The sequence below is a fragment of the Aphelocoma coerulescens genome, chromosome 11, assembly GCF_041296385.1.
Source record: "Aphelocoma coerulescens isolate FSJ_1873_10779 chromosome 11, UR_Acoe_1.0, whole genome shotgun sequence".
NCBI classification, from domain to species: domain Eukaryota; kingdom Metazoa; phylum Chordata; class Aves; order Passeriformes; family Corvidae; genus Aphelocoma; species Aphelocoma coerulescens.
This window is the reverse complement of record NC_091025.1, coordinates 14,996,328-15,017,500: the sequence shown is the minus strand read 5'-3', so window position 1 is coordinate 15,017,500 and position 21,173 is coordinate 14,996,328. Positions and strand designations below refer to the sequence as shown.

The window sequence follows — 21,173 nt, the reverse complement described above, 5'->3', positions numbered from 1 at the left end:
TACGAAGGGGTCTGCACCATCTGGAGACTCCTACAGCCTCTGGCCCACTTCAGGAGCCTTAAAGGGATCCCATAAAGGAGCATATTTGAAAGTGAATTTGAGGGGGGCTGTTTGACTCATGCCAGACTATACATTTATGTAAAAAAAGAAAAAAAACAAAACCATTTGCAAGTACTGCTACCATAAATCTGCCCTGAAAAACTATGTATTCCAATAAATTCTGTTACAACACATACTGACCCTGTTCTGAACAAACCACACAATTTTAAAATTATGCCAGCCTCTGCAAAACTATGTGGGATCTCTTACACCACGAATTAATATCCACAAGAGACTTAGCTGAGCTCATCAAACTCATTTCACATAAGACAACAAATTAAATCACCCCAGGGATGAAGTACATGAAAAGCTAGAGTGCTATCAAGCAAGCTCGGTCCCTACAAGGTAGATTTCTTTAAGCAAAATATTAACTATAATTTCAGAATACACTGCTGCTATTGTTTATACGTACCACATAATGAAATGCTACTCCTGTTTTCACCAGATGGTAGCACATATAATTTTCAGGCCTTCAGTTCATATCATAATACAAACAATTGGTATGGCAAATATTACCGGTCTATAAACACTTCCACTGTTCCACAGTGCGTACACGAAAAAAAAATACAATTTTTCCATTTCACCGTTGTAATAGAAACAATTATAATTTCTGATACTCCAACATATATGCATATTTGGTCACTTCTTGCCACCCAAAATAAACAAAATGATCAAATCTCAGACTGTTTGGCTGCTTCAGCATTTTAAATGAAAATCAAATAGTAACAAAACTATGCAAATATCAAAATGCTTAAATGGTACAATACAAGATGTATCCTTAATACATTTTAACAATAACACATGCTGTGTTCCTACACTGGAATAACATCATCCATATGAATCCCAGGAATTTAGTATATCTGACAGTTTCCCTCAACCACCCATAACATTCTTTCCTGTCTCATTGTAGCTGGCGAAAGAGAATTCTATAATTGAGTGGTACAGAACATGTGCCCTCCCTGCTAGAAGATGACAGATGGATTATAAAAACTTCAAAGCAGAGCATTTGGAGCACCAGGGGAGAGATAGTGGGTATTTGAACTCTCAGTCTTTACCCAGGAGACAATGGCACTCTGACATGGTGCATATATCAAGGAATGGTGTAACTAGATAGACATAATCTTTCTTTTCAGTAAGTATTTAACATTCTGTTACGAACAAGTTTCAGCCTAGCTAAAGTGCAACTCATCTTAATACTAATCATCGTAGCCTGAAAGGCTACATGCCCCCTTTTTTCAATTTTGGCTCAACTGCTCCTTCATAAAACTGTTTTTTAAAGGACAGAAGCAGCGTTACATAGGTGCTCGGGTAGCAGAAATGCTATTTTTAATCTTAAAATTAATGTTTTGCTGGGATTTAGTATTTGCATATGTGTAGGTGAATCTCTTTTGCTTGCTGGAATGCTTATTTGCATTGTCTGCATTTAAAGCTTGCTCTCCATCAGAGTTTACACACCACATGTTGCTGATCATTCGCTAGTTACTAAAGTTCCCTTAAATTATTAACATCCCTAAAAAAATCCTTATAATTCCAGGGGCATAAATCCTTTCAAGGAATTGATCCTTTCACTCCTGCTGCTATACCACAATGATGGCTGAACGTCTGATGCCATCTTTATTAAGATAAATTATAAACTAAAAAAAAAAAAAAACCTCATCTGTCTGCATCTTTTAAACACCTGCTAGAAACACAGAAAAGAGAGGATCCCATTCACACCAGAGGTGCATTAAAAATTTCTTAAAGTTAACAATAATTGCACCAGCATACAGATTTTCTAAATCATTACCTTCCCATACAAACACAGGGGTTTGGTATATCTTGAAATTGTTCATCAATTTCTTTTTACCGCTACTGTTACAGCCATTGCTCCTGGTTTATTAAGAAATTACTTGCTGAAATTGTTTTTAAAAATACCTATGACTTACTGTAAGGTCAGAAATAAAAACGAGTTTAAAGGTCTCATTTGTCTATATCACAAAAATCACACACACATGATTTGACACAGTTTGCAGCCGCTGCTCAGGCAAGGCCCAGGACTAGAATAGCAAGGGTATTATTGCAGGTCAGAATTGAGGGGTACTGGCAGAGCTGCGTGTGGGAAAGCTTGCATAACAGTCACCCTGTGCCAAGCTTTAGCCTTTGTTATTAGGCCCTTTAATGAACGCCATATTCACACAAAATAAATAAAAAAATATGCTGCATATTTTAAGTAGAGTGAATTCAAAACTAAACAATTGGAAGCTTCAATGCTGCAAGAAAGCCACACAGTAACTATTCCCATTCTCCTACAAATGCATTTAATAAAGTAACATGCGAACGATTTTAAATATTTGATCCTTTTATTATACAGTCGAAACTGGAAAAAAAAAAAAAGCAAGCAAGCACTCTGGAAGATGATGAGGCTGTAGTTTTTAAGTAGCAAGTAAAAACAATAGTACCAAGATAACAGAGAAAAACAGAAGCAAGTAACTTTGCAGCTGTGTTAATAAAAACGTCCTAGCTCCAGCAGTGGAAGAGCTCACGCTCACGCAGTGCCCGGTGCTTCGCCATGGATGGCTCTCTAGCAAGAGCACTGTGGCAAAACTGCAAAGTTGCCTACTAATGTATATTTTTTCCTGCACAAAACATTAATCCCAGTCTTTACAAGAGGGTAGGAGGTGGAGGACTGTGATGCTTTGAAGGAGACCTGTTTTGAGAAACCCATTTTCATCTTTTCTTTTTTCAGTGATCTTCTGCCATACTGGAATGTAAACACCACAGGAATAGACAGAATCTCGAATTAAGGATTTGGATGCCTTTCTTTAGAAGTAATCTTCAAAGAATGTACATCCCAAACATCACAGGAGCTCAACAAGCTAGGAAGCTAACTACTGCCTGTAAAACTGCACAGGTCATACCTACTACTTACTACCAGCTTGGGTCCTGAATTGCTGGAAATAAAGACAAAATTGTTTTGAACCTCAGCATATTTGACAGACAGGAGTATCAGGGACAGTAATGTCGCTTTAATGGAAGAAAGCCATTCTTTCACAATGGCACTAGTGTACTTATACACACTGTGTTGTTGAATTAAAAGTTAGCTCAGCAGGACCCTAGCTTTATTTTTGTTAGTAGGCATCCACCATCAGTAGTCGACACTAGTGCAGAGGGAAGGCATGTCTTATTTACAGATGCTATTGTGCAGGCTTTAATAATAGTAAATACACAGAAGACAGACTATTGTGGATGGAAAAAATCTTTGGTTTAATGAACTGTCAACTCGTCCATCACGATGTTACCCAACCTAAAACCGCCAAATCTGGACAAGCTCTTTGATGATATAAAGCAGGCAAGAGGTTTTGCTCACACGCAACAAAATGGAAGAGATTGCTGCCATTAAAAATACACTAGCCCATGCTAGCATTAACTGCCACACATTTGTTAGATAATAGCTTGATTTTTTTCCTGTGAGAATAGCCTTCTGCAAGAAAGAGACATTTAATCAGAGTGATACATGACATCCAAAAACTGAAACCAAAAATTATGGCATGAGCTAAAAGCAAGTTGTCTTCCTGAAGGCAGAATACTGAAACATCTTTAAGATTAATTCTGGGAGAGAATTCTGAAAGACGAATGCTGAAAGATATTGAAAATACATTAATTATGCACAACTCAGGATCTAGGAGAGGTTAAACCCCAACTTGGCAGAAAATTGAATCCTTTTATTTGATACAAACTTTGTACATAGTGATGTTGTGTCCTGCATCCCTAATCTCCCTAGATCTACCAATGGAGCAAAAGGGCTGCAAGACAAAGAAATTGGAGATTTAGCCATTCCAGTGTCATCCTGCAAAGAAATTGAATGGAACAGGCACCGTGGAAAACGGCTTCTTGCAACCATTTGTGGCAGAGGTCAAGCCTCAGACCTACCTGGGGCAATTGTCCATCTTGTTCTATCAAACATTTATAACGACTTTCTCAACTAAAGTGGGATTCAAGGAAAGGAGACTTTTCACAGTTGCATCTGATGACTCTCTCAGGAACAACTGTCATTCACATGCATTAATTTTCTGTCACCTTAAGCACTAACCAACCTTTGAAGACATGCTCCCCTACTTTCCACAGTGCATATTTTCCAGTTTTATCACAGCTGAATATTAATCCCTTATATTAATTTTGTGTGTGGTGTGTGTGCATGTTCATCCCTATGTGTGCATTTTAACACTGGGGACCCTTGCTTTCTGTTCTGGGTAGTCTCAATTTTAATACTTTAACCATTCATATTAGAATGCTCAAAATTTTGGAGGCTAATTTTGAATCATCTGCATTTTGATTCCCGTAAGGGCCAAGCACTTATTTTTCATTACGAAGTGCAACAATAGCTGTGCTCAGGAAATCAAGTCCTATGTCTCTGAGGATTATTTTTCCAAGAATCAGACACACCAAATAAATGATGTCTTTGGCAAATGCAATGCAAAATCTATGTATTAGACACACATTCAATTTCATTCTACACTTAGATACTTAAATGAAGATGAATCTTACACATTTGCTAAAGAGTTGATTGGTCTGTTTGATAACATGATGCTCTCCAAAAGGTCACCAATTTGTCTAACCATAGAAACAACCACTAAGAAGAGCAGCTAAAGAATCAGATTCCCTGAGCACTAAATTTTGAGGAAGTTCTCAGTCTCCAAGGACACAGATAATTCCAGAACATAGACATGAATTCTGTTCTGGTTCAAGGTATGAGAAATTCCTTAAGGTAACAATTTTTCCTTTTTTAGAATACTAAAGGTCACAGTCTGACACTTAATTATGACATGAATGTTCAACAGAGTGGGTAACTGATTTCTCAAATGGAAGCTGAACTGAACAACCTCTGTGGTAGCCAAACATCACAACAATCTCACAATAGCATGCCCTCTCCTTCCCTAACCCTCAAAAGTAACTCCATCTTCCCACCCTTTCTCACTGATCCACTCCTGTAAATGAACTCTAAAATTTCTGACTTTCTTGATCTTTCAACCTTGATCCCTCTGTGGAAATGAAGTCAGCTCTCTGGAGTGCTACCAAAGGCCCAGAAGGCAGCAGGAGACGCAATGATAAGAATGATAAGCTATCTTTAACTCAGCCAGTCAATCAGTTCTTTCAGCCATCAAGTGATGCAAGCACAGTTCTGGAACCAAGGTCCTTGTTTTCCAGCTGAGTTAAAAATTTGGTAGCCTCACTTTTCCTTTAGATAACAATAAAGGAACTATGAGAAAAATCAAATATCAGCACTCTTCTAAACATAAAACATCCATCATCTTATGGTCTGACCTACTGGCAAAGTGCCAGAGGACTGCTGATAGTTTTGTGGGTGCTACACGAGCCTGGTAACTTCAGTTCAATTAAGGTAAGAAAAGACTCCTCCACCAACACACTTACTCTTAACTACAAGCCCAGATGTCCTAGTCTGGGAAAGAAAATGTCATCTTGAAATAGCATGTGAAGATAAACAATAAAAATGGAGCAATTAAAACACCCCTTTGACTCCACAGCAATTTTTTAACCTCACCTATTCTTTTTACCTGTTTTCCCAATAATTTTTCATATCTAAAATTTCAACAAACATTAACCAGAATTGGACAACACATTGTAGGAATACAGTGGATGAAACTGGACTAGTGGTCCATTTTCAGGAGGGACTCTGAACTATTCCTGTATGCTGGTCTTACAAACAACAGAGAAGATTCAAACAGGTCATCATAAACATTTAATTCTGATTTACTTTAAACAAATCTATACTTTTATTTCTTTGAGCTACTTCTGCAACACAAAAAAACCACAAAATTATTTTCAAAGGCACAAACAAGTTCTCACTTCAAGGTCTCCTAGATGTACACAAGCTTAACCCACTGTTTACTCTCTCCCAGGATACATCTCATCTTTAGTAACTATAACTAGAACACTTAGTCTTTTTACTCAAGTTATAGACACTAAAGGTTTCAGTGCTGGAGGGTGCTGGTTCTCTTATCCATGTCAACCAAGGTAACAATTCACAAATAGAAGGTGATGTAACTAGAGCATGTTGTACTCCACTGCTCCTGGCAGGTAATATTGACTCTACCCTCTCACCATCTCCTAGCATGGGAAATACTGCGAGAGAGCTCTTTTGCCAATGGTCAGGGACTATAAAGAGCAGCATTAACCTCACTAAAATAGAGAAGTATCAGAATTCACTCTTCTAGCAAATACCCAACTGCCTGATATGCTCTCCTATTTCTCCTAGGAAAACCCTAAGATTTTCCCAGCAGGTGTCTCCATCTGAGAGTCGTCAGTCCCATGCAGACAACACTGAAACTCTTTACCTGGAGCAACTGCTTCAGTGTGCACCTGCTTGTGAAACAAATAGCTGCTAAGAGGGAATCTTCTAAAAGACCAACAGGCAAAGACCACTCAGCCTGATTACAGCATTCAATGATACCATGAAGTTGCATTCCTGTTTTCACTTCTATTTTCTAAAAACGGGTAAGAAAAAAATATTGCCGCAATTCAAATCTGACCTCTTGGCTGAATTATTTCACCATGGAACTTCTCCATCGAACCATTCACAGGGGAAAATTCAAGTGTATCTCTCTAGAAATACAGACAACCAGAAAGTTGCTTTCCACAGCTAATCTCTACAGGTGAAGAGTTAAGCTTGCCCTCTTGCTGCCAGCTTTTCCAAAATCATGATATTTAACCAGGGACCAGGAGTATTTTCAAGAGCAAAACTGTCAAATGCAGATTTGAAAATCTTCTGGGGAATAGTATCAAAGTTGAAACTGCTTCACGGCTTCTGTGACATACACGGTTGGAACTCAACTTCCCAAAGGGTCAAGAAAAACTTCTTTGGTTTCGGAGCAATCACTGGCTGAGCCATTCTGTTTGAAGGCTGTGGCTGGAAGGTAAACTTGGGGTGAGGAATCTGTGCTTCAGCCCAACCAGAGCAAATGAGCAAATATGTGGCAGATGAGCATCAACACATAAAAATGTGAAGGTTTAACAACTGGGGAAAGCAACCTAAACAGCCACGTACAATAACACTGAATTTGGAAATGGCATGTAAGCACAGAAAGAGATCTTGCAATTGACAGTCCTCTGGAATCATTAGTTCAGTAACAAGCAAAGAGTAAACACAGCCTTAGTCATTCATTTAGAAGGGCATTAAGAACAGGATGGATAGCACCTTTCTGCCACAGCAGAAAGCCCCAGTGCACCCATGGCCAGCATATATTGTGTGCCACTCTGGCCTTGCCCTATGAAAGAATGTAGGGGAGTCAGAGGTATCAGAAGGTCAAATAAAGTGATAGAGGAGATGGAGTGGCTGGTCCACAGGAAAGATGAAAATACTTCTTTTCACAAACATCAGTAATCTTGGAACCATGCTGCCACAGAAGGTGGGGCAACACACATACTGCAGACTGGATAGGTTTGTAGTCTGTAGATGCATACTGTGAGGATTAGGATGGACCCTCCAACATCACCACAATGACAGTGGGGATGAGGATTTTGTGAGGAAAATGGACCACCAAAAGCATCTGGGCTCACTTGGCCTCCCTAACCAGTACCTCTCAGTGCCAGCACCAGGCAGAAGGGCAAGGTGGGCCAGTGGCCTTCTGCAAGGGCATTTCTTTCACACCAGCCAAAACTACCACCCTGCAAACATACAACAAGACTTTCCTCCATCTACACTCATTCAGACAGTTCAGATCCTCTTCATTTTTCCAAGCAAATTATTAAAACAAAAGCATATTTGTATACTTTTCATTAATAATATCATAATATTTCTTAAAGGCTGCAAAAATTCTTTTACCCACTTGGCAGACAGATATGCAAGAACTGCCTGAGCTTCAGAGGTGATTAGTGCCCCAGTTGCAACCCCAAGACTCATTCATAGCAAGAGGCCTCCATCACCTGTAAAAATCACCTCCCAATTAATTTCTCAAGGCCACACAAAGTCAGGAAAAGAATTGAGAATGAAATTCTGTCCAGTGCTTTATCAACAAATTTCATTTTCAGGTGTCCTCCATTTTTTCTCCTTGATATTATGGTCATTCAAGCTCATATTTCACAGATGGACACCTTTTGCTCCAGGCATACACTACTTGATCTATTTTAGAAATCAAGCACAAGATCCTCAGATAGGGCCAATTCACACACTCACAGTGCAGGGTAACATTATGCAGAGGTCACTTCTGAGCTGTGCATCACCACTGCCTACTGGAAACTACTTCTGTGCACCCAGAACTGCAACCAGGGTTTATAGGGAACCCTTGTCACTCCTTATTCCCACCTGCAACATCTCTTTTTCCCTCTGTGAATAAAAAAAAAGGGCATGTGTGGAAAGAAAACATGGTACAAGAACCTAGAAATCAATGATGAAACCTTTGAATTCAGATACTTTAGAGCCAGATTTTATCAGTTATCAATTCCACCAGACAGAATTTGCCCCCAAATCTATATTATTTATCTGAAAGGGCACTCCAGCATATAAAAACAATTCAATGCTATAAATGTACATATGATATAAAATGTATTTACTTGCCCGCTTACAGAAATACCAAGAGTTAGACCTTCCTCTGATTTATTGAGGTGAAATTGAAATGTGGCGAAAAACTTAGGTCACTAAGATCCTTAATGAAACACCTGATCACAGAGGCCCATTTAGAAAAGAGAATTCCAAGTTCTTTGGCCTCAAGATGCATGGCAAATCTTAATTACAAAAGTAATGGAATACATGCTGAAGGAAGCTAGAAGACAGGTGCAAATAATTGCCATTTTTTTAAAGTATTTTGCAGAATTCATTTGTAGTTCTTCATAATCTCAGGAAAGAAAATCTGAGGGAAAATGGCAAGGTATCTGTGAATAGAGCCGGGTAGAAGACCAAGTTTCTCCAAGACAAAAGGTTTTTACACTAAGAGAAGGAGAAAGCCAACCTGAAAACCATCTCCTTCCTCTGAATGTTCTAGAGCAAATCCACTACAATAACATGAGGCAGAAAAATACAGGGTGGAAAAGACATTCAGAGTTTACATTAAATTCTGCACGTTTCACAGCAATACAGGGCTCATGTTTCAAACAGGACTGGAAACAAACAGCCCCTGACGGAGTCCTTGTGAGCAACAAGAGAAACCAGCACCCACAAGATGCTGTTGCCAGAAGTAATGTCAGCAACTGGTCCTTTCACCCTGACAGACACATTAAGAGACCCAGATGTCCAAACCAAAGGTTTTCTAAAGGAGAAATCTAAAATATGTTTGGATCACTCATATATAGAATACTTCAGGCTACAATCATTCTCAGCAAGAGATTTGCCTTAATACTTGTCTACATCTGTCAGCTCATGCTGATACATACTGTAGCTTTATTTTTATTGATTTCAAATTTTAAAAACGTCACAAGTTAATTCACAGATCTTTAGAAGAGACCAACAGAAACTAAACTATTCCAACATCTTAATGGACCCACTTCACCAAAAGCAAATTAGTAGCCACAATTAGTAAATTCATAACTAGGTTTTTATAATTTTAAGCTGCATGCAATGTATGCTCTGTTCTACACCACCTCCTTGCCACTGGAGAAGCAAAGAGTTTGTATTTTCCCTTTATATGACCATCTTCTTGTATCTTCCAGGCATATAATTAGCTATTCTTTTTTTCAAGGTAATGGTAGTGGTGCATGGTGCTTTGCTTTGGAGCCAATTCCACACTAAATATCGATGAGTAGCTTAATTAGGGACTAGTAAAGGAAAATTAAGGGTGAGAGAGACTGGTTAAACAAAACCAAACAGTGATGATGAAGAATGTGGACCCAAAAATGCATTTTAAGAATTCTACATGTTTTAATAAGTAATACTTGTGAGTTTTTTAAATCATTTTGTAGCTATGACTTCCAGTCATGAAAATATATTCAATCTCATAAAATGTCTGATATTAGCATGCCTCTTCAAGTGCAAGTGAGTTGTCAATAAGACAATTAAGACAACATCAATAATACACACTGCATGTTATTATCTGCTATTCGAAATCCCAGCCTATCCAAAGATCTCTGGAAACAAAGGGTACATCCAACATTGGCAAAAACATCTCCCACAAGTGAAATATGTAATTCTGAATGTATGCAATGGCACTCCTACCTGTAAGGGAAAAAATGAATTGCTTTTAAATACAGAATAAATAACTCCAGGTAATGTAAAACCTGGCTCTATAGAAGAAATGGCTACAATAGAAAATTAGCAATCCTGTGCTTAAATCAATCACTTCTATCACATGATCCAAGTCGATAAAAGTACTGAATAAGTGCTATCATTGACCTTAATCAGCCAACAATTGGCACACAGGGATCAGAAATCGTAGTGAGGAAATCAGTTGTCTCTAGTAAATTTTAGGGTTTGGGGGAACAGCAGACGTGCAGCCTCTCACGGTACCTTTCTATCCAAACTCCACAATGGTTTTAATAGGAGGAAGAAAGGACTGAAGTTAAATAAGCAAACTTCCATCAGACTCCTTCAGGTATAAAACTTAACAGGTGCACATGCATTTCCATTTCATAGCTGAAGAATACTCCACTCCTGACATTTTTTTTCCCTCTGTAACACAGGAACTGTAGGTAAGCATACAATGAAAATAGCCCTCAATGATTTTTACCTGCTTATAGGAAATAACCTATCTGGAAGTGAAGGTGATGAAAATCGTTGCTGCACAATGATTAATTTGGGCTTTAATCTTGATGTCCCATTTCATCCAAAGTTGCCATTAAGCTCAAAAGGAGAAAGGACTACATAACTGGGACCTAACATTTTTATTTATCCACCTCATAAGCTGAATGTGGTTTCAGATTGAACAGAATAGATTTCCCTGTAACTAATGGACCAGATATATTCATACAATGTCCTTTTATTGATTTTATTTTCTTCTACCTATTGTTTGCATTTTCCTTTGAAAAACACATAACTGTCATTAGGCTGTAGATGTCCTTTACAATTATTATATCATTCACTGTTTCTTAACAAAAAATACATGTTTTGCTACAGCATGCTTTCTAATGAAAGACTCCCCACTAGCCAAACTGGAGCCTAAGTTGTTAGAACACACTGTACAATTTGGGAGAAACAGAAGAAAATTAAACCCTTTGGAATTAGTTTGTTTGGTTTTGAAATATGTGTCTTTAAAAATTTAAGAGGAAAAAAAAAATGGCTAAAGGACAGGCTTCATTTTAGACACATTCTAAACAATAAGCCTATTTATATAACTGATCACATAACGAATTTCTAGGCACTTTATGGAATGAAAAGCCTTTTGCACGGCAAAAGTCATACCGCACACAGCTTTCAAGTTTCAGAAAATAAATATTCAAAGAGATGAAGCAATAAAAAGATATTAAGTATTTTTAACCCACACTGGTCTGAAATTTTACACGGTACCTTAAAAAACCACAAAGAATTTTGTCAAAAATCTACTGAGGATAACTATGTGAACAAATTTAAACATACTTTCTTTGTTTACCAATTTTTTTTTTTCACTCTTCCTTGATTTATATTGCAATATTTTGTTCCTAAGTTACAATTATGCAAAGTACAATTTGTTTTGGATGACTATTTGGAATGTTTACAATTATTTAAATACAATTTACTTAACTATTTTGAAACCAAATGATGTGTTGAATTAAAGAAGGTTCAACATTCAAATTACCGTCATATGCTCATTTCTCTGCAAACTGCACTGACAGCTGAGGACAGCACATTTTCATTTGTACAGGGTGCCTGGTGTTCCATCAGGTTGCACTGATTTTAGAATCTTTTCACCAAAGGGCAACTTTCATGGAATCAACATCCAACTTATCGGTCAATATGGAAGCCACGAGCTGAACGTAGGCAGAATAGAGAAGAAAAATGTAAAGCCATGCTGTCATCTATAGAACCTATACAGAAATTAAGCTACAGCTTACAAAGGCAATGATTCAGCTACCAGATTAAAAAACATTTTCAAATAACCAAATAACTTTGCATGCAAGAGCAGCCTTCAGAGACATTCACATTTATGCAGAGCCAGCTTTTGCCAAAACAGCAATGATCTCAAGTGTTTCAGTTCCTTAACACAACTAAGCCTGTGGGCACAAGGAAGGGGTGAGGTTGATAAAGTAGGAAGCACACACACATAAGTATCTTTGACAGACTAAAGCTTCCAGCAGGATCTCAACCAGGTGCAGCCACTTTCATTAGCCAAGTCTGAGATTACTCCCATGCTGACTACCAAGTCCTATGAAAATAGGAATTATCTGCCTGCGCCACAGCAGTGTTCATCCACACGCTCTCCCACTGCTGGACATCCTCAGGATTTCAAAACTATACACATAATTATCAAAATTGCCCAAAAACTTAAACACATAAATACCCATCTATATTTTGTAGACTTCAGTCCTTTAACTTCATTGTGCTGTTTAATTTCCCATTAAAGAGAAAAAATTCTCAGTTGTACAGATGGGACAAGACAGAGTCTGGGATTTCTGAGGCGTGCGGGAGAGGAGATGTGTTAGGACTTTCATCTCTCCCTTTTGGTTTCTACTGAAATCTGTTTCTTCTGCTTGTACAATCAGTAACAGTCAAACTAGGATTGCTCAGATTAAAAACACAGTTACCAGCTGGAACCCTCTGTGTATTTCCAGCTGAAACTCTTAGGACAGTTTTGGAAGCTCAGCCTTAACTGAACTTCTCAGGGTTTGGGTGTGCTTGTTTAAATAAAAGTAGAAGTTCAGATAAAGGGTGTAAATTCCCCATCTAAGGCAGCTATTCTTGGAACACCTTAGCTCTTGGCAATGGAAACTGAGTCACAGTTTCAGAAGCCCCTTCCTGCATGGAATATGAAATGCAGTTTTGGAGATTTCAGTGTCACTGAAGTCAAGGCTATCCCTTTGATACTCAAAGTCTAAAACAGGCTTGAGCTAAATACTTCCTTGTCATGAATAAACCAAGTTCAGATACTTAATCAGGTTTTCATTTCTGTGGGATGGACCACTTACATTATGGCTATTACTGTGATACCAAGCCTTTGGTCAGTAGGGCATCTCTGGCTGCTACTGTGAAGAGTCAGGAGCTCTTCTGTCTGCAGGTGTCAACCTGAGGGACTCTACTCAAATCCAGGTATGGCCAAGCCAGAACTGATAGCAGGTCTGCCTAGAAGAGCATTAGAGGATTGCCTGATCACCTGAAATTCCAGGGCATTTTTCTGGGTCAGAGAAGATCACAGGTGTTGCCACTGAAGAAAATGACATGTCAGCCACCAATCCTTAGGCTTTTTGACTAGGGAGAGTTTCCTCAGGATCACCAGAATGACTGAGGAACACAAATCGGCACCCTGTCCATGGGAGGAGTAAAGCTGAGAGTTATTCTGAAGAGAAAATCTTGGTTCCAGTAAACTCGGTAGTAAAAGTCCCCATTATTCAATGGAGCCAAGATTTATTCTTAGTCTATAAGGCCAATAAGGAAAACAGAAGCAAGAATTTTACTTAATCACTCCTTATGCACTGCAATAAGGAGATGGTCAAGTTCTCCCTGTTATTATCAGGGTTCACGTGAGGACAGAGACAGGATTCTTCTCTGTTTTATTTCAAACCATCTTAGACACATCATTCTTTTCTTCCTCTTCTAATGGGAGTGCAGAAACCCTGAAATCTGGGGGCTCACTCAACTACCAAGGGCCTCTTGGTAGCTCTGTCACACAGATGGAAGCAGACTGCAATTGCTGCATAACCTATGCTGTGCCCCAAGCTGCAGTAGCACTGCATGGTTTCATGTAAGTGACATGTCACAGTCAATAGCGAGTGTGTCAGCTCCCTGACAGGCACACAACGTGTGACACCATCCTCCAACACCGCTCTCTTGGGCAGCCTCCGCCTCTCAGGGACAGCATAAACAAGACTTGGTAGCGAGGAGAGCAGGACAGGCACTTTCTGGGTTTTCTCAGTGCTGTGACGTGCAGCTGCTTTGGAGAAGTACCACCACAAGCAAGTGTCAAATGTCACTCATGTTTCCGCTGTGACTGCGAACATGGAGCAGTGCATAAAACCCAAACGTGCTAGTTAAACTGTGTAACTCCTGAGCAGTGCCCTCCATTAAATGTAATTGCATTATCTGACAAATAATCAATGTTCAGATGACACTCAAGAGTCCTAGCTGCTAATCCTGGGCTAAAACTATCTGATATTTGCCTCCTTTCTGAGGTTTTATACTGTGCCTGTGCTTCAATATCAGCCCCAAAGGAGAAGCAGCATCACAAATAAGGTCCTGGCTTCCAATATGAATTTTATAATAGTGCCATTAGAGAGATGAAGAACATAATCTGGTTTTGGACAAAAGAGGACTCAGTCTTTGGCAAGCAGAATGACAGAGCACCTTGTTTATATCATTACTTATGATATTTAGCATGTTAATTTTTCATTCCGTTAGGCTTAATTCTTCAATATTTGGTACAGATCTCTTATTTTACCAAGAGTTCCAATGAGAAGGGAAAGATCAGTGACTTTGATATCAAGGTCTGCAAAGAAAATTAAAACAGCAAATATTAGCTCAACAGAACAACCTGTGAGAGTGTAAGAGCTATTTGATATGGCTGTGAGCTGCTCTGATCTGAATGCATAGAGGACAGCACTACCCTGGGACACAATAAAAAACTTCCCTCATTCTTTCTTCACCTTCCTCTTCCTCAGCTGGGCCTCCAAGTTGGAGCTCCCATGGTCTGCAGCCCCTGATGCTCCACACCTCCGACACAGGAGTGAGCAGTGGGACTCCAGCTCCCGCCTGTCCTGGCCACTCCCTTCATGTATTTCCTGTCTTCATCACCTGTGTGTGATGGTATAAAACTCCTTAGAAGTCCCCTGCCTTCCACACTTCCTCATCTGTAGACGGTAAGAGCTCAGCCAGGCCACCCTGGCAGGACCTGCTTCAGAGACCCAGCAGCTTCAGAGCCAGGAGTGGTCATGGGCACAGGGAACAGCCCCATCCCCTGGGGTGTCTAAAGTAGTCCTGCTGTGGGAAGGTGGTGCTGGAATGATGCCAGACAAGCCTCGGTGGAGAGAACAAGAAAATGAGAAAAATTTTCCTGCTCTTCACAAAAAAGCACAGTTCTGTGATGTGAGCTTAATTAACGTTTACATGAACACTGTATTTGTTTATATTTAATACATCTTTTTCTAAATGTAATTCAAGACCACAGCTATTTTAAAGTATGAAAAGCAACTCTTCCTTTGAACCACATTTTTAAAGGAACTACTATTCCAGCCAATTTAAGAAACAATTATGAGACCACACATGACTTTTGCAATCACAGATTATTGATGGGAGCAACAGAGATTAAAAAAAGTTTTAAAAAACAAGAAGGCAATATGGCTTATTGCAGGTTTTCAAAACACTGTAACACCTAACTCATAAACTAACTGCATTGTGACCAGGATTTTTCATTACTTTGACTTTTCCTAACTGCAGAAGACCCAATTCAGCACAGATATGCTTTAGCACCTGACTTCCAGTTTTAGCCAAACAACTAAACACATTTCAATACCACTGCTTCCACACTAAGTCAGGATCAAATTTTATTCCAGAAATGCTCAGTATGAGATCAACTGAAGAAGGACAGGGTGATTCACAGCACTGGACCAGCAAGGTTTGGCACCGAACAGCTTTGATTGACAGTCCTTACTTGTACATGAACATCTTGCTTATAAAATCTGAAAGAGGGTTCATGAAATAAATTATATCCACAACTTATCCACAGCTGAAGGTACACATGATCTTCCCCACAAACTAAAGAATTCTGATAAGCTACAGAAACTTTTGTTAACATCCAGCCTTCCCGAGAAAACCAAAGCATGTAAACCAAAGGAAAAAAAACACTGAACATAATAAAAAGATGTGACCATTCTAAAGTATTCTTATTCTTCTCATATCACTTTCTCAAAGACAAGTGTGTTTATACTTTTTATAGGTGTCTTCATATCACACAGTTTTAAGACAGGCATACAAGCATCTTATAAAATACTAAATTATTATTTACGTTCTCCTTGTACACTTGCCAAACTCCACATACACCTGCTTATAGAAGGATAGGGCACCTGTGCTAAGGCAAGAAGTGTTTCAGTATGGGCTTCAGTCAGAGAGCAGCAAGCCCTAATAGAATAAAAGGTAACTGGGTTACCTAATTGAAGAGTTTAAGTGTTGGCAATATCGTTGATAATAAACTAATAAGTTAGAAGAGCCTTCTTCACCTAGATGTCCAGCAATCATTGGACAAAATAAGGGCTGAAGATTGTTTAGAATTAATACTGTTGACATTTGAATACAAATTATCTTAGCAGGCTTTTGCATGCTGATTGTACGTTGCTGTTAAGTCCTCTTATTTCTACAGGAATAAATAATCCTTATTCAACATATAAAAGCTGCCCTAGTACTAAATACTGATCTCAAGAGAGGGCAAATCCTAAATGAAATTAACTGTACAGGACTAAATTCTACTCTCAACAGGGGCACATGGGAAGCACCTTGGACACAGAACCAGGGACAAATGGCTTCCAAGTCTAGCAGAACTTTCAGTTTAGCAAGGAGAACTTCCATTTTTCACAGATGCTTTCTGGATAATTCTGTGAAAAAAACACACACACATCTGAACAGAACATGGAAAGAGTTCATGACACTTGACCACCCCCCCCCTTTTTTGGTTAACCAATTTCCTATTTTAAATAAGAGATTACCCGAAGGAGGAAAAGTTGTCTTCAAATCCAATAGGAAAAGACATGTGCATCACTTCTCCTCCCTTTATCTGCCAGCTCTGTTTCTCCTGACATGCTTCCCTAGCACTGTGGCAAACCCAGAGACCCCAATCCAAGAGATCCTGCTCTGCTACCTATACACATAGCTGCAAGCATGCTAAAAAGCTTCTCCTTCACTTATCTTTAGTTTACTCTATCGTGTTTAGCTCCACCACCAGCATCAGAGAGAAAGGTGCAGAGATTATTGGCATCTTAAAGGAAGAAAAAAAAGTGATGGCATCTTCAAGGGTATTTTCATTATTAAATCAGAAATTATAAAATTGCACCATGTTATTTTTTAAATAACAAAACATTTCCTCCACAATATAATTAAAACCAAGTAAAGAATGCACAGTTAGCAAAAGCTATATGATGTGTCATAACAAGCAACAATAAAAATTTTCTGAAGACTTATGTGTATATCTGTATTTATAAAGGAGAAACATAAAAATGAAAAGGTTTTTTCACTCTAACGGGTAGCATTTTATTTGACTTAAATACATGAAGCACATCTTCAAAAGCCAAATTTCCCAACAGAAAACCTCCTCAAAGCAAAGCACACCCATAAAAATAGTCCTCATCTGGTTAAAAACATCAACATCTTCTGAAAAGAGATGTTTTCTTCTAAGAAAGGTACAGGAGTAACTGTCATGCAGTTGAAGAATACAGACTAGCCAGACTATTTTTACAGAGGCATCAAATCTACTTTCAGATCTTTATACCAACTACGGAGCAGGAGAGTGAAAATTGTGTTACATTACAGATTATACATGTGCAAACCATTTTCAAATCCAGCTATTCTTACTAAAAACGTAAATCAAAAATTTCAATACCTTCCCCAATATCACAGAAAAAGTCTGCATGATAATTTGTTTCTTTCCACAACAGTTATATCATCAAATGCAAGTTCTGCCTAACTTAATGGTGGATGTGAGCTCACTGCAGAAGTTGTATTCAGTAAGCAAAAGGTTAATATTCTGAAGTCAATGATTTAGTACCATGACGTGGGAAGTAGCCAATCAACAGTTGGTGTTTGAAAGAGGCTGTGATATATTATATTTATAAAGCAGGGGGGTTGTGGTGATTCTTTTCTTTGCCTGTGTGACGATGATTCCAGTTAAAAGAAAACTAAATTCGACTCAGCCAGCTCACACCTGAAAACAAGATACTGAATCAGTGACAACAACAGACCTGATCATTACAACATTCATTAAGGTCTTCAATTAGTGAACTCAGTGGTGAATGTTGATCATAAAAACACTGGAAGAGTTTTTATCTGCAAGCTTGGGCCCTATGAAATTCATGTTTCTCTAAGAGAAAGGCTTTCTCTTTTCAAAGGGTACCCAAGGGGCCCCATTCCTCATTTACACAGTAGGTTCATGGTGGCTATGGAGGGACACTGGATGAAGGTAGGAAGCTAGGAAGGCAGTGTAAGAAACAGAGGGAGGTGAGCTCAGAGTGCCTGTGTAATTCCTCTCTGTTTTCAGTGGCAGTGCCTCCCCAGACTGCCCCAGTCCACATATTCATAAAGCAGTCATCAATAGCCACAAATTCAGGCCATCCCCAGAAGAGCCCTTTGCTACCTAAACTGTAAAGCAAAATAAATTAAAATCCAAACTAACTCAACACTCATCAGAAGCACCTTTTTTAAAAGAATTTAAGAGTTTTGATGCAAAGGGTAACTGTCAGCCAGTATTTTACTCCTAGGATTTTATTATGGTTAACCTTCCAAGGATCTGACTTTATATATTCTCCATATGTGAGATTTCTATAGGTGCCAGCAGCAATAAAGGTATTTAAGGGTTGCAGGCATATCCCCAGATTCACCTCAGCTGTGGCAATCTCACAGCATTAACAGATCAGAGAGCAACCCAGAGCATTTCTAAATGATTAAGACTGTTTAAACCAACTTACAACAGGTATTTACACACAGGTGGAAGGTCATCCCAAACCCTTGAGAGTCAGCTGCAAGGTGCTCATGATTTCCATGGACTTCGAACCAGCTGCTAAGAAATATTCAGGCTAGAATTTTTTGTTCTGTGTGACAGAGAGTAGTAGCAGTATTTTGTCTATACCTTGCAAGCATATATAAAAATAGAGTATAATTTTAAGATCAAATCAGAGCAGCACCACTGAGGTAGTTTAGGTCTTGTAAAAATCAAAGTTGCACAAAAATTGAAGACCAATAAAAATGTTTCCATGGTTCTTTTTTTAATCCCATTGAAAACAATTTTTCGTTGTAAACATTTTTGCTAGCCAAGCACTGCAGCATTGTGCAACTGCATGACAGCCAAAGAGAAACTGATGAAAAGCTGACTAGATTGATTTCATTTTTCCAACGGGAGTGAAATACGTAAAAGGAAATAACAAAATGGTGAAGTTATTTTTACATATTAAAAATGTCCACATTTAATAAACTCACATGGAAACTGCACAACCAATGGTAATGCTTTTAAAATAGATCTACAGATCCCTTCAGCTCTGCATGGAAACAAAGGCAGGAGTGGGTTTCTGCAGCACCTTTCCCCTTCCTCAGGGAGCACAGAAACACCCTCTCTGCCGAAGTCAGACCTGAGCCTGTCCATTCCCTCTCCCCCCGTGACCTCACAGTTTCTGTGTAGAAGTGTGGCAGGGGGTTACTACTGGAACTCAGAGCTATATTTATTCCCTTGGCTCCCATCCATCACTGTTGCAGAGCAGCCAGAAGGGGAACCAACCAATACAGCATGGATTCTGCCAGAGTTGTGCTGCCAGAGAAGTTAAGAATGAAAGACAGAGGAAACAGAAGATATCAAAATGACTATTTCTATCTCTAAGAAAAGAAGGATTTCCTCCCTTTGTGGATTCCCCTTCTACAGATTAAAACATTTCTTCTCTGCCTTTTAAGAGATCCTGACAGAGAAACCTGCCAGTTTCATAGATCTTCTGCACCTTGAAGGAGGTTCTTCCTGCGAGAAGGAACACGAACAGCGCAGTATCCCTTGCATCTCTCAGGCATTTGTTGGCATTTACGCAGCATTTCTTTCCTCCTCCCAGTACTCCCAGACAGAGAGCCATCCACAGCAGGCTCTGTGCTGCACAGGGTCCAAGGCAGTACCAGGAAAAAGGGTTAAAGTTTCACCTCTTACACCTCCTAGAGCTACTCACTCAGTGCTCAGGAGCATGTAAGAGTATTATGTTCAAACACATAATCCACTGAACAAAAATAATGGCAATGAAACTCCATTTCAAGATGAAAATTTTTTGGATTATAAAGATGCACCCCATCACCAACTGACTTTTATAATAGCTGAATTGTAAACTACTCAAGAAAGAATTTTTCAGTATCACAAATACTTTGAAGATTTTAGAATTTCCTTTTGTTCTCCTCTGGGACTAACCTGATACCTTTTGCAATTTTTCAAAAGGAAAAGCCAGCAAGACAACAGTAAGAATATGTCTACTCTCACCATGTCACACTCAGGAGCACAGGCTGCGAGACTCTGCAACAGAAACAGTTGGATTCAGTCTCTCACATCACACTGGAGTGCCCAAGCCAAGAGTCGGTTCTCTCCTGACCCACTGAATAATTAAATGATTATTTAAATTGGAATAGCCTGAAGCAGGGACTTAAAAAGAAGAGCCAAAGTGTGTTTTTAAAGCACTCACCTGGGATGTGAGAAACTTGATTTGAAAAAGCTGATTCAAATCAGATAGAGAGGAACGATCTGAATCCAGCTCTCCAGTGACCCAGGTGCATTCCATAATCACCAGTTCATAATGAAGTGCAGAGATGCAACTCTTTTATTTTGAGCAGAAATTCAATTGTGGACCTGAGAAATCCTTCAAAGATGCAGCATGTTGATGCAAACTAATGAACTGGTATTTTTCAACTGCAATAAGAAAATGGCAGCTAGTTCTGGCCAGAAACTATACTCCTATATTTGGAAAGCCCTTAGCATGCCAAAGATACTACCAAACAAACAAAAGACTGAAATTCTAATCCAGAAGTTGTTGTGGGTTTCCTATTGCTCATTTATCTCATAGCATGTCCATTTATTGCAGGCACAGGCATACAGCTTTGTGTGTTAAAGTGAAAAAAAAAAGGAAATATGCTTGAACATTTGATCTTTAAAACAGTAAAGAATATTTCAAAATAGCCGAGCTATTTTAAGATACATTTTATGGTAAAATCCAAAGGAGGGAGTAGTCAGAGCAGTAGAGGTTTTTTAGTCTGTATTATGGTACTAATAAAGATACTGGGTTAACTTCTACTAGTTATTTTATTAGCC

At 38.9% G+C, this 21,173-nt stretch overlaps 1 protein-coding gene across 35 annotated transcripts in view; it reads right to left on the bottom strand.

The window, feature by feature from the left end:
- ZNF536 (zinc finger protein 536) overlaps positions 1-20,496 on the bottom strand; it is a 333,314-nt gene extending 312,818 nt beyond the window's left edge. For 31 of the 35 annotated variants that reach the window (XR_011154330.1, XR_011154332.1, XR_011154331.1 and 28 more), the window contains exon 1: positions 20,352-20,496. The gene's annotated coding sequence lies outside the window, so the exon portion shown is untranslated. Of the gene's footprint in view, positions 1-15,664; positions 18,057-18,816; positions 18,909-19,833; positions 19,977-20,351 lie in introns of those variants that run through there. The other 4 variants (XR_011154343.1, XR_011154342.1, XR_011154345.1 and 1 more) reach the window with 4 other exon arrangements.
- Between the last annotated feature and the right edge of the window lie 677 nt (positions 20,497-21,173).